The sequence below is a fragment of the Miscanthus floridulus genome, chromosome 5 (genome assembly GCF_019320115.1).
Source record: "Miscanthus floridulus cultivar M001 chromosome 5, ASM1932011v1, whole genome shotgun sequence".
NCBI classification, from domain to species: Eukaryota; Viridiplantae; Streptophyta; class Magnoliopsida; order Poales; family Poaceae; genus Miscanthus; species Miscanthus floridulus.
In genome coordinates, this window is record NC_089584.1 from 88802949 (window position 1) to 88818264 (window position 15316).

General features: G+C 50.3%; 1 pseudogene; it reads left to right on the plus strand.

The window, feature by feature from the left end:
* Window positions 1-299: 299 nt before the first annotated feature.
* LOC136454897 (dihydroflavonol 4-reductase-like) overlaps window positions 300-15316 on the plus strand; it is a 43315-nt pseudogene continuing 28298 nt past the window's right edge.

Here is a 15316-nt window from a genome sequence, read left to right on the forward strand (position 1 = left end):
CGATCTTTATTCACTTCTATGAGGCATTTCTTGGGATTCTGCCGTACTTCAACCTCTTTAGACACTTATTTTGGTTAAAGAATAAAGGCGGTGGTGGCTCCAAGGTGGTCGGCGGTGTATATCTATAGCTCTAGGACAGAATGGCTAGCGATTATATTAGCATACCTCTAAACACTTCCCTAAAAGGGTGGAATTCCAAGTGGTTTTACATGAAATAGAACCACCCAGCCATCCGCTGCGACGTCCACCATATCCCGGAGAACCAAAGAAGTCAGTCGGAGAGACCAAGAAGTATCGACATGGAGCAAGTGAAGGAGCTCCTTGACTTGATTCAAAGTGTGGAGTTGAGAGGTGAACTTGTGGCAGCAAGCTTCATAGTACGCCGTGTCCAGCCTTGCAATGAGAGGGCCTACCCTGCTTTTGACTGCAAGGGCGACGACAATGGAACCCAGGAGAGACCTGAACGGCTGTCAAGGAAAGAAGTAATAGGCCACGCCATAGAACTATTCATCTCCAGCGCCTCATTTAGCTGGCCAAAGGAAACAAAAGCCTTCAACTGTACGAACCTACCTCCTCAGGTAATCATCTTAACCTGCATTGTTCAAATGTCGATTTGCCGAGCAAGGAACTGAATTACTTATGCAAAGATCCATTCGCAGGACAGAGCAATATATTTTTCTGATGTGCCGAGAGCTGAATGGCCACCAGCGGTGGAAGTCCGACCAATAGAACACCCTGAAGAAAGTTTCGTCGGTATCTCATCAGAATCCAGAGATTCAGATGTTGATCACACGGTGCGTCCCCCTCCCGTTATCAGAGAAATCTTAGGGGAAACGGGCAGCGGCAGACAAGCCTGCCTAGAAGAAGAGGAAAATGGCAACGGCCGCTCCCCACAAACTGGGCAGTATATCACTGGGTGGTGACCAGACCACTCGTTCATGGAGGGCCATGGTGATGGTGTGGTCTGATGATGATGAAAATACAGTCCCCACTCCCTTGAGCATGCAAAGAACTTCACGCAGCACACGCATGGAGGAGCAACCAAGGGGAAGCGATGAAGTCCCCGAGCAGCAGGCAACAAAAATCCCCACGGAGCAAGCGACGGGAGTCCCCGAGCATCTGGCGGAGTTAAACCCGGTGGTATAGGTGGAGCAAACACCAGAACAACAGATGGAGCAGAGGCCGACTGTAGAGGAGGACAGACCTCCACCCAAGAACACGGGGGTCGACCCCATAGCTGCACCTAGGGGCTCGAACAGGCCTCGTTGATTCAAAAAAGTACACCGGTAGACCAAGCGGTAAGTAACCTCGCGTTGTTGTTGTTTTGCTATTTGATCATAGCTTTTTGGGTGATTGACCAAATGTTCTTATGTAGCACAAGGCACATGGAGGATCCAAAATCACCCGCCTAGACTGACGAGCAGCCTTGAGCTGATCCCGAGGCAGAGGTAGCGCCTGCCGCCCCCGTGTAAGGGTCCCCCAGTGCTCGACAACCAGTGGAAAAATCAACAACTGCTACGGGTGGAGCTAGAGACAATGAGGGGCCGGCATCAGCAGAGGCTAGCTCGGCAATAATGCCCGAAGCAACGTCAAGTAGCGCCGAACCCTTGGGAGCTGAAACTAGAGTTGCCAGCAAAGCAGCAGAGTATGGGTTGGCGAGACCAGGGGTGCCCGAGGAGCTAACTATGCCCCCTGAGGGGTCACAGGTCATGCTTGGACCCATTGTTCATCCACAGAGCCCCTCTACGGTGACCCCTACTGCTATGAAAGAGGAACCCAAGGTCGAGGAGATCATTCATGATGAGCCTCAAACCCAATCCATCTAATCCTTCGCAAGCGCAGTGACGAAGTGGTAGTTGTCAAGGAAGAAGACACCCCTAGAGAAATGAGGAGGCTAAAATCCGCCCTCGGCAGAGTAGTAAAACAAATCGAGGTTAATACTAAATCCTAAATATTCTTCGTTGACATTGGTGGTGTCCTTCTATCATTGTCATTATGCATTTCTAGGGGATAACTCGAACTGCCAAGCAATGTTACCAGCTGATTAAGAGGATGGAGCCCCTCACCGAGGAGAACAAAAAACTCAAGGAGGTGATGAACCATTCGGAGAAGAACATTCAAAGGGCCCAGCGCGAGCGAGACCTTGCTGAGTCCAACGCGTGGGACCCAGAATACCAGAATGGGGTCCTGTCTGAGCACCTAGCAACCATGAAAGAACAACTTCAGAGCAAGTCCAAGCAGCTGACCACTGTCTCTACACAACTTAAAGATGCTTCCGAGCAGTTGGAAAAGCTATAGAAAATCTATGAGAAGAAAAGTACGTACGATCCACAAAAATGCCTTGCATAGTTGGATATGATTACTTTTGGTGATGAATGATGTACTTGTAGCACAAGATGCGGAGCTCAGACAACTGTGCCAAGCCCTCGAGCAACTCCAGGAGGAGAAAACGAAGGAGATAGAGCGAGCCAACAAATTGACCGAGGAGCTAAACGGTGAGTACCCCCTGGTTGGGTTTTTTGCTAAAGTAATTGTCTTGCCTGATGGAACTTCAAAATGCATGCAGACTACCATCGGAGGGTCAAAGCACAATTCGATGTGCTGGAGCAAGACGCCCAGACCTAGAGGAACAAATTTGACGCCATAGTTGCTGGACTCACACCAGTGCTCGACTGCATCGAACCAGAAACTGCTCCTCAGCTCGACGGCAGGCCGCCATGCCTAGATATCATCATCGAAAGATGCAAGACCGTGTGGGAAAGCTTTAAGAGCTTCAACCGCGATGCCGTTGTTTCCGCCGCTACCCACGCCCTTGCTGTTGTTCAATCCCACTATCCAGCCACTGACCTAGAGGCGATAGGGGGCAAGTACGCCGAGGGGCTGAGCAAAGCGGAGACCCAGCGGCTAGAGGATGATGTGGAAGACATGGTGAAAAAGTTGGCCAATGATATATACCTATTCGGAGAGACTGACGGTAGTGGCGAAGCACAATGATCTCCTTAATGGACATCATCTGTAATTTCTGGACAGTATAGTTAGAATGCGCGAAAGCATGGAAGACATAGATGATAACTATTGTGAAGTGCATGCGTATGTGGTCAGAAAGAATTTTGGTGAAAAAATCTTTGTTATTACGACCATAAAGTATTTATACAAAGTATAAGTAGAGTCTGAGCAGTTAGTTCGCTATCGATCCCCATGGCCTTAGCTAGCCCATAGTCCATGACGTCGAGCACGGAGCCCGTGCACGTGTAGGAAGAAAAGGCGTGACCAAGGAATCGTAGTCGACCACCCATAACACAGAGCGCAGAGCCCGTAGCACATGTAGGGAGAGATCAGAGACTGGGTCTTCTCAATAGAGAGGAAAAAGCGGAACGTGTGCTGCTCAGTGGTTTATCGAAATAACTTGGAGATATAAACCGTATAAGCATAGTCCAGGCAACTAGTTCTTTGTTGAGCATTCAGCCTTAGCTAGCCCGTAGTCCAAGGAACCACAGCCGACCACCCATAATGCAGAGCGTGGAGCCCATAGCACGTGTAGGGAGAGATCAGAGACTGGGTCTTCTCCGAAGAGAACTAAAAAGAGGGTAAGCTGCTCGCTGATCGGCAGAACGTCTTGGAGATTTGGGACAAAGTGTTTGGCAACTTTGGAGCAAACGTGTGGTGAAATACATTGGAGGTTAGTGGATAACATATTCGGTGACTTGGAGAAAACTTTTTCAGCGAAATTGTTCGGCGATTTGGAGAAATCGTTCGGCGCTAGCTTTGGAGATTTGGAGAAACTTATTCGGTGAAATTGTTCGGTGATTTGGAGAAATCGTTTGGCGCTAGCTTTGGAGATTAGGAGAAACTTATTCGATGAAATTGTTCGGCGATTTGGAGAAATCGTTTGGCGCTAGCTTTGGAGATTTGGAGAAACTTATTCGGCAAAATTGTTCGGCGATTTGGAGAAATCGTGTTTGGTGATTTGGAGAAAACATGCTCGGTGAGTACGTATTGGAGTTTGTCGTGAAATAGCATATAGCTCGGTGACCACAAGTGAATGCTAAACCACAATATAGACAAAACGGAGATAAGTTATGGAGACCAAAAACTTTACTAAATATAAAATTGTAGATTACATATCTGGAGTGTTTCAAGGATAGAAACATATAAGGTGCTCGATGTGCCATGAGTTGAGAACATTGATTCCTTCGAAGTCACTTAGGCGATAAGAACCTGGTCGAGTAACCTCCTTGACGATATAAGGCCCTTCCCAGGGGGAAGAGAGCTTGTGCAACCCTTCAGTCTTTTGTTTTCTACGGAGAACGAGATCGCCAACAGCAAATGAACGACCTTTGACATTTTGGTTGTAGTACCTCCGCAAGCCTTTAAGATACTTAGCTATACGGACACATGTGATTAGGTGCTCTTCCTTGGCTCTCTCGATGTCCTTAGACCGAACAGCTTTGGCCTGCTCTTCATTATAGTTTTCCACTCTAGGTGCTCAGAAAGTAACGTCCACTGGTAGTATGGCTTCTGAGCCATAGACCAAAAACTATGGAGTCACGCCGATGCTGCGACTAGCTTGAGTATGTAGTCCCTAGACTACAGCTAGAAGCTCCTTGAGCCATCTGCCCAGGTGCTTTTCTTCTTTCTGATACAGTCATTTTTAGGGCATCAAGGATCATACCGTTCGCCCGTTTGACTTGACCGTTAGCTCTTGGACGGGCAACAGAAACATATTTGATGAAGATGCAATGGTCTTCGCAGAAGTCCTAGAAGTGATGTCCAGTAAACGTAGTTCTGAGATTGGTGATGATGCTATTTGGTAGACCAAATCTGTGGATGATATCTTCAAAGAGCTCAACTGCCTTCTTTGCAGTAGCCGAGACGAGCAGTTTATATTCAATCCACTTGCAGAACTTGTCAATGGTGACATACATGTATTGGAAACCACCTGGTGCTGGCTTGAAAGGCCCGATCATGTCCAGTCCCCAGCATGCAAAGGGCCAGGAAGCTGGGATGGTTTGCAGCTCTTGCGCCGGCATGTGTATTTGCTTAGCGAAGAATTGGCATCCTTCACAACGTCGGACGAGATCTTCTGCATTAGTGATGGCTATGGGCCAATAAAAACTAGCTTAGAAAGCCTTGTCGACCAATGTTCTCGGGGCTGCATGGTTGCCGCAGGAACCAGAGTGAATTTCAAGAAGCAACTACACTCCCTCCTCTTGGGTGATGCATTTATGTAGTATCCCTTCCTTGGCACTTTTCCTCATCAAGCTGCCGTCCACTAGCATGTAAAGCTTGCTCCAATGAACTAGGCATTCAATTTCAGTCTTGTCTATGGGTACCTCGGCGCTGGTGAGGTACTTGATGAATTGCTCCCTCCAATCAGCGACCGGCAAAGGTACCGCAAGTACTAACTGCTCGGCAAGGGGAACTTCTTCAACTTCCTTATCTTCTTTGATGGATGGCGCCAAGAGATCATGAATAAAAACCCTAGTGGGATCATGATGCGAGAAGAACCGAGCTTGGATAAGTGGTCGGCGAGTTGATTTTGGTCACGTACCACGTGGTGATACTCGATGCCATAGAATTTTCCTTCAAGCTTTCTAATTTCAGTGCAGTAAGCATCCATCTTCTCGCTGGAATAGGACTAGTCTTTGTTGAGCTGGTTGATAACCAATGCGGAGTCCCTGTACACCATTAGGTGTTTGACGCTGAGCTCGACGGCTATACGAAGACCATGGAGACATGCTTCGTATTCCGCGGCATTGTTGGAGGCCAGGAAGTGTATCCGAAGAACATAACATAGCTTATCCTTGATCGGCATAATGAATAGAATGCCCGCACCAGGACCATTGATGTTAAGGGCGCTGTCGAAGTATATCACCTAGTGTTCGGGCAAGCAGCGGCGATGGGCTCTTGGATCTCGGTCCATTCAGCCATGAAGTTAGCGAGCGCCTATGACTTAATGGTAGGTCTGCTTCTGAATTCAATGGAATAGGTGCCGAGCTCAATAGCCCATTTAATGATGCGGCCATTGGCCTCTTTGTTGCAAAGAATGTCCCCCAAGGGGAACTCAGTGACCACGGTGGTCTTGTAGTATTCGAAGTAGTGTCGGAGCATGTGCGATGTAATCAGAATTGCATATAACAACATTTGTACATGAGGATAATGAGTTTTTGGCTCATTAAGTACTTCACTGATAAAGTAGACCAGACCCTACACCTTATAAGCATGCCTGGCTTCCTCGCATTCGACGACGATAGCTGTGCTCACGACACAAGAAGTGGCGGCGATGTATATTAGTAGAGTCTCGTCTGGCCTTGGTGCTGTCATGACCGGTGGCTTTGTTAAGAACAACTTGAGCAGCTCGAAAGCTGAGTCTGCCTCCTCTGACCAGGAAAAGCGCTTAGAGGCCTTGAGGAGCTTGAAGAAAGGTAGCCCCTTTTTGCCGAGGCATGATATGAAGCGGCTTAAAGCAGCCATGCAACCTGTAAGCTTTTGTATATCCTTGACACATGTTGGCCATTTCATATTGGTGATGGCAGAGACCTTGTCAGGATTAGGCTCGATGCCTCGAGCACTGATGATGTAGCCCAGCAGTATACCGGATGGAACTCCAAAGATGCACTTTGAAGGGTTCAGCTTCCATCGGTACTTGTTTAGGTTGGCGAAGGTTTCTTCGAGGTTGGCGATAAGGTTGTCGGCTGTCTTGGTTTTGACGACCATGTCATCAATGTAGGCTTTGACATTGCGGCTGATCTGCTGGTCGAGGCACATCTGAATGGCCCTTTGATAGGTAGCCTCGGCATTCTTGAGTCCGAAGGACATAGTTTTGTAGTAGTATGCACCAAAAGGTGTAATGAATGACGTTTTTATCTGGTCTTCTTCCTTGAGGGAGATTTGATGATAGCCGGAGTAACATTCAAGGAAAGAGAGTAGTTTGTAGCCGGCGGTAGAGTCTACAACCTCATCTATCTGAGGCAAGCCAAAGGGATCTTTAGGGCAGTGTTTGTTAAGATCAGTATAATCAATGAACATTCTCCATTCTTTATTCTTTTTACGAACAAGAATAGGGTTTGCTAACCAATCTGGATGATACACTTCATTTATAAACCCGGTAGCTAAGAGCCATTTTATTTCTACCCTAATAGCCTCCTTCTTGTCTGGCGCGAATCAGTGGAGTTTTTGCTTGATTGGTTTGGCGGTCGGTGAGACATTCAAGGAGTGCTCGATCTTCTCCCGTGGTACCCCCGGCATGTCTATAGGTTTCCAAGCAAACACATCGGTGTTGGCATATAGGAAGGAGACAAGCGTGCTTTCCTATTTGGGGTCAAGGTGAGCCCCAATCTTCATGGTCTTGGAGGCGTCATTGAGGCCGAGGCTGACCTCCTTGATTTCCTTGGACTTGGTGGAGGCGCGGGGAAGCTCTAGCTCTGAAATCTCCATGTCATCGGTGGGTACTGTCTTAGCTTTGGCGACCATGCTAGCCATCTGGATGGAGAGGTCGGTGGCTTCGGCGAGAGCAAGACTCTCTATCTCGTAGGCATAGGCAACAGAAAGGTTGGCCCGCAAAGCCAGGACTCCTATAGGTGAAGGCATCTTCAACACCAGATACACATAGTGTGGTATGGCCATGAATTTGGCCAGAGCTGGCCAGCCAAGTATGGCATGGTAGGCAGTGTCTAAGTCGGCGACATAGAAGTTGATATGCTCGACACAGTAGTTGCTTGCCGTGCCGAACTGTACTGGTAGGGTGATCTCTCCAAGTAGTCTGGATGCCCTTCTAGGTACCACACCCCAGATGGAGGAGTTCGAGGGTGTGAGATCTGATATCATGAGGCCCAACTCCCTTAGGGCCCCGGCGAAGAGTAGGTTCAAAGCACTGCCACCATCAACAAGGACTTTTCTAAAGAGCACCTTCTGGACGGTTGCGTCGAGGACAAGGGGGAAACACCCTATGTAGGGTATGTCTGCCCACTAGTCGGCCCTGCTGAAGGTGATGGGGACCTCGGACCATGGGTGATAGCTGGGGGTGGTGGTAGTTTCTTTTGAAGCGATGGCGAGCACCCGTCGGGCAGTGAGCTTTTGTTCCCTTCTACTCTCAGTGGAGGCAAGGCCCCAAAGATGGTGGCGACCACCTTATCGTGGTCCTGAAAGGCATTGTTGTTGTTCCTAGGCGGTCGGCGACCTCCCGCTCCATCGTTGGCATCGTCATCGAGCCTCTTGTCCTAGAACTCCCTGGCTAGACCAATGCAGTCCTTCATCTTGTGTTTGGCATTTTTGTGAAGAGGGCACAGGCCATTAAGGATCTTTTGGTACTGTTCATCGTAGTTACACTTGGTGTGAGGTTGACTAATGACAGTGAAGATGTGTTCTGGTCGGCGGTGGCAATTTTGGCCAGGCATGTGTCCTCCTGTTCGATCACGGCCGCTATCGTGATGATAGCTGCTGTCGTCAGAATGACTATCGCTGTGAAGTCGGTCGTCGGGGTGATCATCATAGCGATGAGGCGGTCGCTGAGTGCCTACATCCTCATTGAAGCGCACCTTGGCTTCCTTAGCATCGGCGTACTGGTTGGCGATAGTTATCATTTCACCGATACCGGTCAGCGGCTTACGGTTGAATTTGGAGCGAAGCTCGCGATGGTGGAGTCCTCGAATAAAGGCGGTGATGACTTTAGCTTCCGTGATGTTGGGGATAGAGTTCCTCATCTCGGAGAAACACCGGATGTAGCTACGGAGGAGCTCGGATGGCTTCTGGTTGATGCGGCTGAGATCATGCTTCGTGTCGGGTCGAGTACACATGGCCATATAGTTGTCGGTGAAAACTTTCTTCAACTCTTCCCATGAGCCATTGGAGTCTGGCGCAAGGCTAGTGAACCAACTCATGGCAGGTGGCGTGAGCATGACGAGGAGATAATTTGCCATGACGCTGGTGTCTCCTCCCATGGCGCGGATGGTAGTGGCATAAGCCTACAGCCACTGAGTTGGATTCATTCTTCCTTCGTAGGGCTTGACCCCAGTGATATTAAAACCATAGGGCCATTGAAGCATTCGGAGTGCCCTTGTGAAAGCTGGAGGCCCTTCAGGGTTGTCAACACCATCGTCTATGGTGTTCTGGTCGGGGATAGGCTCGAGGGCTGAGTCTGGGTTGCCGTACTCCTTTTCGTAATCCTAGCAGCAACGCACTTTGTCTTCATGGAGACCAAAGCGACATTGCTCGATACACCACCGCGCATCCTAGAGGTTGCTAAGATGTACTCTAGCACCACCCTAGAAGAGTGGAAGGAGAAATTGATCAGAGAAGGTTTCGGCGAGGGTCTCCATAGAGCCCTAAGACTCAAAGACTGAGGTTTCTTCTGGGATGGTCTGGAGGTGCGCCCCGGGGCTCCGGCCTAAGTGTAGCATGTTGATGGCTAGCGGAAGCTGGACGGCGACCTGGTCGACGAGCTTGCCCCTTAGGGCATGCTAGTAAGTGGCAGCGGCATTGGAGAATCTGAAGGGTAGGGCCATAGCCCCTGCAGCTTCCCAAGCAGCCTCCAATAGATCTAGATCGGAGGCTGGTCAGCGCTGAACTAGAGTATCCAGCGCTGATTCGGCGATAGAGAGACAATCAGTGAGCTTCAGTCCGACCCGATCGATGGATTCAATCAGATCGTCGTTGTTGATCGGCTGCCTCTGGTAGCGAGGAAGCGGACGATGAGTTGTCACTGAGGGAGACCTTGGAATCGGGTCCAAGATCAGATCTGCAGTTGCAGGTGCGGTAGTGACCGGTGCAGGACTGATCTACCCTGGCTCGAGGAGCTCTCTAACTCTGTCAACATTGATGACCCACGAGATGGATCCGACCGTGAAGATCTGGCCAGGCCACAGAAGGGACGAAGAGCCTATAGAAAAAGCCATCTTGTTCGACAAGGAAACAACACGCACACCCCTACCTGGCGTGCCAATTGTTGACATAATATCATCGGCAGTCCTCCTAGGGGTATCCCACAAAGGTAGATTGATCGGCAGAGGAGCGCGAGATCAGAACAAGAAGGCAACAGAGACACATGAGTTAGACAGGTTCAGGCCGTTAGTATGATGTAATACCCTACTCCTGTGGTCTGTTAGTTTGTATTAGCTATCATATGATATGCCGTGATTTTAGAGGGGGTCCCTGCCCGCCTTATATAGTCCAGAAGGTAGGGTTACAAGTTGGTTAGATCTAAGAGATAACCGGAAAGTAATAACTGATTATAGGAATCTTGGGATCATACATATCCTAACAGATCTCGTAGTATCTTTAGGATATCTTCCCGATGTCTTGCGGAAGGCGCCGAGCAGAATCATGCCTCACAAGGCTTCTTCTTGTGGGCTAGGCCACCCCTAGGGGCGTAGCCCATGTGGTCTGCTGTGGGTATCTAGGGTTGTACACCCCACAGATGTGGTTGAGCTCAAGGCCATCAAACTTGTCTTCCAGCTAGCGGACTTCTCATCAATATGCAGCCATCTTGGCATTGTGGCAGCTTGACTCCTTCATGACTTGGTCGATGACTAGCTAGGAGTCACCCTGGACATTGAGGTGTCGAATTCCAAGCTTGATGACGATGCACAGACCGTTGATGAGTGCCTTGTATTTGGCCACATTGTTGGAGAAGGGAAAATGGAGGTGAACCATGTACTTCATGCGTACTCCGAGAGGTGAAATGAAGACCAGTCCTATGTCGGCGCCTTTCTTCATCAGTGACCAATCGAAGTACATCATCCAGTACTCCTGGTCGATGACTACTGGCAACATTTGGACCTCGGTCCACTCCATGACAAAATCGGCCAGCACCTGGGACTTGATGGCCATTCGGGAGGCATATGAAATGCCCTGACCCATTAGCTCGAGCGCCCACTTTACAATTCTTCCCATGGCATCCTGGTTTTGGATGACCTCGCCGAGGGGGAAAGATGTTATGACCATCAGTGGATGTGACTCGAAGTAGTGGTGCAACTTCCTCTTGGCGATGAGGATGGTGTATAGGAGCTTCTGGATTTAGGGGTAGCGGGTCTTGGAATCAGACAAGACCTCGCTAATGAAGTACACAGGACGCTATACTTTGAGGGCGTGGCCCTCTTCCTCTTGCTCTACTACCAAGGCGGCACTGACCACTTGCATGGTGGCCATAATGTAGAGCAAAAGCAGTTCTTTGTCAGTAGGAGGGACCAAGATTGGAGCCTTCGTCAGGAGCTGCTTGACCATGTCAAGCGCCTCCTAGGCCTCGAGCATCCATTCAAAGCGGTCGGCTTTCTTCAAAAGCCAATAAAGGGGGAGACCTCATTCGTCGAGGCATAAGATGAAGCAGCTAAGCGCGGTGAGGCACCCTATAACTCGCTATACCCCCTTCATGTTTTGAATTGGGCCCATCCTTGTGATAGCTGAGATCTTCTATGGGTTGTCTTTGATGCCAGGCTTAAAGATGATGAAACCGAGCAGCATACCCCTTAGGACCCCGAAAACACACTTCTCGGGGTTGAGCTTAATGGTGTTTTCTTAGAGTTTTGCGAAGGTCTGCTCAAGGTCGGCTATGAGCTAGTCAGCTTGTTTGGACTTGACCACGATGTCATCTACGTAGGCCTCAATGGTCCGCCTGATGAGGTCTCTGAAACACTTAAGCATATAACGCTGGTATGTAGCCCAGCGTTCTTCAGACTAAATGGCATTGTGACATTGTAGAACGATCCGAAGGGGGTGATGAAAGATGTCACGAGCTGGTCAGACTCTTTTATCTTGATTTGATGGTATCTAGAGTACGCATCAAGGAAGCAGAGGGTTTCGCACCCTGAGGTAGAGTCAACTATTTGGTCTATGTGTGGCAAAGGAAATGGGTCCTTTGGGCATGCTTTGTTGAGACCCATGTAGTCAACACACATCCTCCATTTCCCACTCTTCTTTCATACAAGAATGGGATTTGCTAACCACTCTGGTTGGTACACTTCCTTGATGAATCCGGTCGCCAAAAGCTTCGCGATCTCCTCACCGATGGTCCTGCATTTCTCCTTGTCGAAGTGACACAAGCATTGCTTCACTGGCTTGGAGCCTGGTCGGATCTTCAAGGCATGCTCGGTGACTTCCCTTGGAATGCCCGGCATGTCCAAGGGTTTCCACGCAAAGATGTCTCTATTGGTGCGGAGGAAGCCGACAAGCGCGCTTTCCTATTTAGAGGAAAGTGTGGTGCCAATGCACACTATTTTGCCCTCAGGGCTGCCGGGGTCTATGAGGACCTCCTTGGTGCCCTCCACTGGCTCGAAAGACTTGGCCGACCGCTTGGGGTTGGGTGTTTCTTCAGTGACCTCCTTCCTAATGGCCGTGAGCTCTCCGGAGGCGATGATTGCCACGGCATGGTCGTAGCACTCGACCTCGCACTCGTAGGTGCGCTAGAAGGAGGTGCCGATAGTGATGACCCCGCTTGAGCCTGGCATCTTTAGCTTTAGGTAGGTGTAGTTTGGGATGGCCATGAACTTTGCGTGGCATGGTCATCCTAGGATGGCATGGTAGGTTCTGTGGGACCCAACCACTTCGAAGGTGAGGGTCTCTGTCCTATAGTTGGATGGACCCCAAAGGTGATGGGCAGATCGACCTACCCAAGTGGCATAGCCTACTTTCTAGGCATGATGTCGTGGAAAGGCGCTTCGATCAGCCAGATGCGCGCTCCGTTGATGCCCATAGTGTTGAGCGTCTTGGCGTACATGATGTTGAGGCTACTACCTCCATCCATCAGTACTTTGGTGAGCCACTTTGTGCTGACAATTGGGTCAAACATGAGTGGGTATCTCCTCAGTTGTGGGACACTCTCTGGGTGGTTGGTCCAATCGAAGGTTATGGCGGACTTCGACCACCGGAGAAAGGTAGGCGTGACCGGTTCGACCGTATAGACCTCACGACAAGCAAGCTTCTAGCAGTGCTTGGAGTCATAGGCTACCAACCCTCCGAAGATCATGAGGTAGCCATCCAGCGTTGGAAAGTCATTGTCCTTCCCCTCGGCATCGTCCGTGGTTGGATTAGGGTCCTTCCTGTGCTCTCCTTTGTTGGAGCCTTTGGACAAGAATCGCTTCATGAGATCGTAGTCCTTGTACAGATGCTTGATGGGGAAGGCATGGTTCTGGCATGGCGCCTCATGTAGCTTCTCGAAGTGGTTCGGAGTGCCCTCCGTGGGCTTCCGACCACCCCTTCGGTTGGCGGTGGCCACAAGCGAGCCCTCATGCCACTGCTTGTTCTTTTTCTTAACAGGACAGTTGGAGGGGCCTTCGCCAGTGACCTTATCCCATTTTGCCTTGCCCTTGAGATGGTTGAAGATCTCTCTAACTGCCTCCTCGCCCAAGGCATGGCTAGTGGTGATGTCGAGGAGCTCCTTGGTGGTTCATAGGCCCTTATGCCCTAGCTTGTGAACCAGGGACTCGTAGGTGGTCCTAGACAGGAATGCTCCTATAATATCAGCATTGATGACGTTAGGAAACTCATTGCACTGCTAGGAGAAGCGCTAGATGTACCCATGAAAGGTTTCTCCAGCCTTCTATCAGTAGTTCTTGAGATTCCATGGATTCGCAGAGCGCTTGTATGTGCCCTGGAAGTTCCCCACAAAGATCTCTTTTAGGTTCACCCAACTTTGGATTATGTTGGACGGAAGGTGTTCCAACCACATTCGTGCCAAACCGGCCAAGAATAATGGAAGGTTGCGGATAATGAAAGCGTCATTATGTGCCCCACTGGCTTGGCAGGCAAGCCAAAAATCCTTGAGCCACAGTCTAGGGTTCATTTCCCTAGAGTATTTTAGGATGTTGGTCGATGGTCGGTACCTTGGCGGGAAGGCGATGTTGAGGATGTGTTGGCCGAAGATCTAAGGTCCTAGCAAGCCGGGGCTCATGCTTTGGTCCTCACCGCTGTCATAGCGCCTACCCCATTGAGGGTGGTAGCCATGACTGGCCCCCTCCCCTATGTCACCATGGGTATGCCTGCGGGCGTCGAGGGTGTCACGCATGTCACGGTTGCGGCCGAGATGGTCATGCACTAGAACCGTGATGCATGGCCTACCTCCCTACGGTGCCTGGTGGACTGATGCGACCTTGTTAGGTTGCTCTAAGGGCGTGCACTATCTCGGCCTGCTGCACCACCACACGCTCAAGCAGCATGCGAATCTCACGGTGGGCCCGATGATCTTCAGGCGTCGCGGCCCTAAAAGCCCACAGAGCAAGGCCACCATGGCAACAATGTTCTAGCTTGCCCAGGCGAAGTGTGGGAGGGCTTCATCATCCTCGATGATCCTCCAATTCACGTTGCGAGCCATGACGCATGCGCACCCACCGTCTCTGTGGCGCTCGATCTCGTGATCGAGCCCCGTGTGTTCTTGCTCGAGCTAGAGTCACGCTTCCTCAAGCTCTAGGTGCTGGGCCTTCAGCTGCTCCACCCATAGGTGGGGTGGGGCCCCTGCATCACCCTAGACCTTGTCATCGAGGACTTTTGTTGAGGTAGCCTCCTCCTCACGGACACTTTCGACATGTCCTTCGGAGGTACCTGCCATGAAGCATTCATGAGAGGGGTGATGGCTTCCCATGCTAGAGTTAGAGCTAGAGGGTGACTCCGTTTCTCCCATGAGGAGGTCATGGAAAGATTCCACGATGTATTCGGTCACCCCCACGAACTCGTCATTCGCGGGGGATGGAGGCAAGCGTGGCGCTATAAGGTGGCCAACGGTCTCTACGATGTTATAGAGACCGAACAGGAGCACAGTCCATGGAGAGGGGCTCTCCATTGGTGAGCTATGCCATGACATTGGCGAACAAGAAGGTGAGGTGGCGCATGTCCTCTCGGGACAGTCAAGGTCCCAAGAAGGCACCGAGTTAATGCTCTAGCCTTTCGTAGTAAAAGTCGAGGAGCTGGCTGCTCCCGAGGGTGTGGGCCTCCAGTGCATGCAGCCATAGCTCCTCAAGCACCTCAGCGATCGCATCGAGGCCGGTGGAGTGGAGAGGCTGAATGATGATGGGTGCCCGCACCAGCTCTCCCTCTGTCATGATGATGAAGTCCAGGTCCCCAAAACGCATGCGCACGCCCAAGACCTAGGTGATGTCGTGATTAGCCATCCGAGGCCTGGTGTTGATGTTGAGACACGCAAAAGGCCCCTACCTAGCGTACCAACTGTCGGTGTTTCAAGTAAACACCAACGAGTAAATTTGTATTATTACGTGTCTGGCCTGGATGGTGTGCTAAGAGGACACGAGGTTTATACTGGTTCGGGAAGAATGTCCCTACATCCAGTTCATTGCTACTGCTCGTGTACTAGCACTGAAAAGTTGGTAGTAGG